We start from the raw sequence: 343 nt of genomic DNA on the forward strand, positions 1-343 counted from the left end.
AAAAAAAAAAAAGCCATATATCACGATGTTACTGAGTAGGTTGTGTCATACTATATAGTACAGTGTGATTTTTTATTTTTTTTATTGTCCAAATCAATAGTTTTATACTTGTAATATGCTTTATTTAAGATAATGCTAGCAGTTTACTCGATAATCACACACACAAAAAAAATAATTTGACCAAATTCTCTCAATATTATCCATACCGGATATTGAAAAGTTGATACATCATTTCAATAGTATCATGATGATCAATGTTCTATGCATCTTTACGCACCTGGGATTTACTACAATAATATTTTAGCTCTCTTTACTACAGTTAGATGAGCAGCAACGACATCTA

The sequence above is a fragment of the Scylla paramamosain genome, chromosome 15 (genome assembly GCF_035594125.1).
Source record: "Scylla paramamosain isolate STU-SP2022 chromosome 15, ASM3559412v1, whole genome shotgun sequence".
NCBI classification, from domain to species: domain Eukaryota; kingdom Metazoa; phylum Arthropoda; class Malacostraca; order Decapoda; family Portunidae; genus Scylla; species Scylla paramamosain.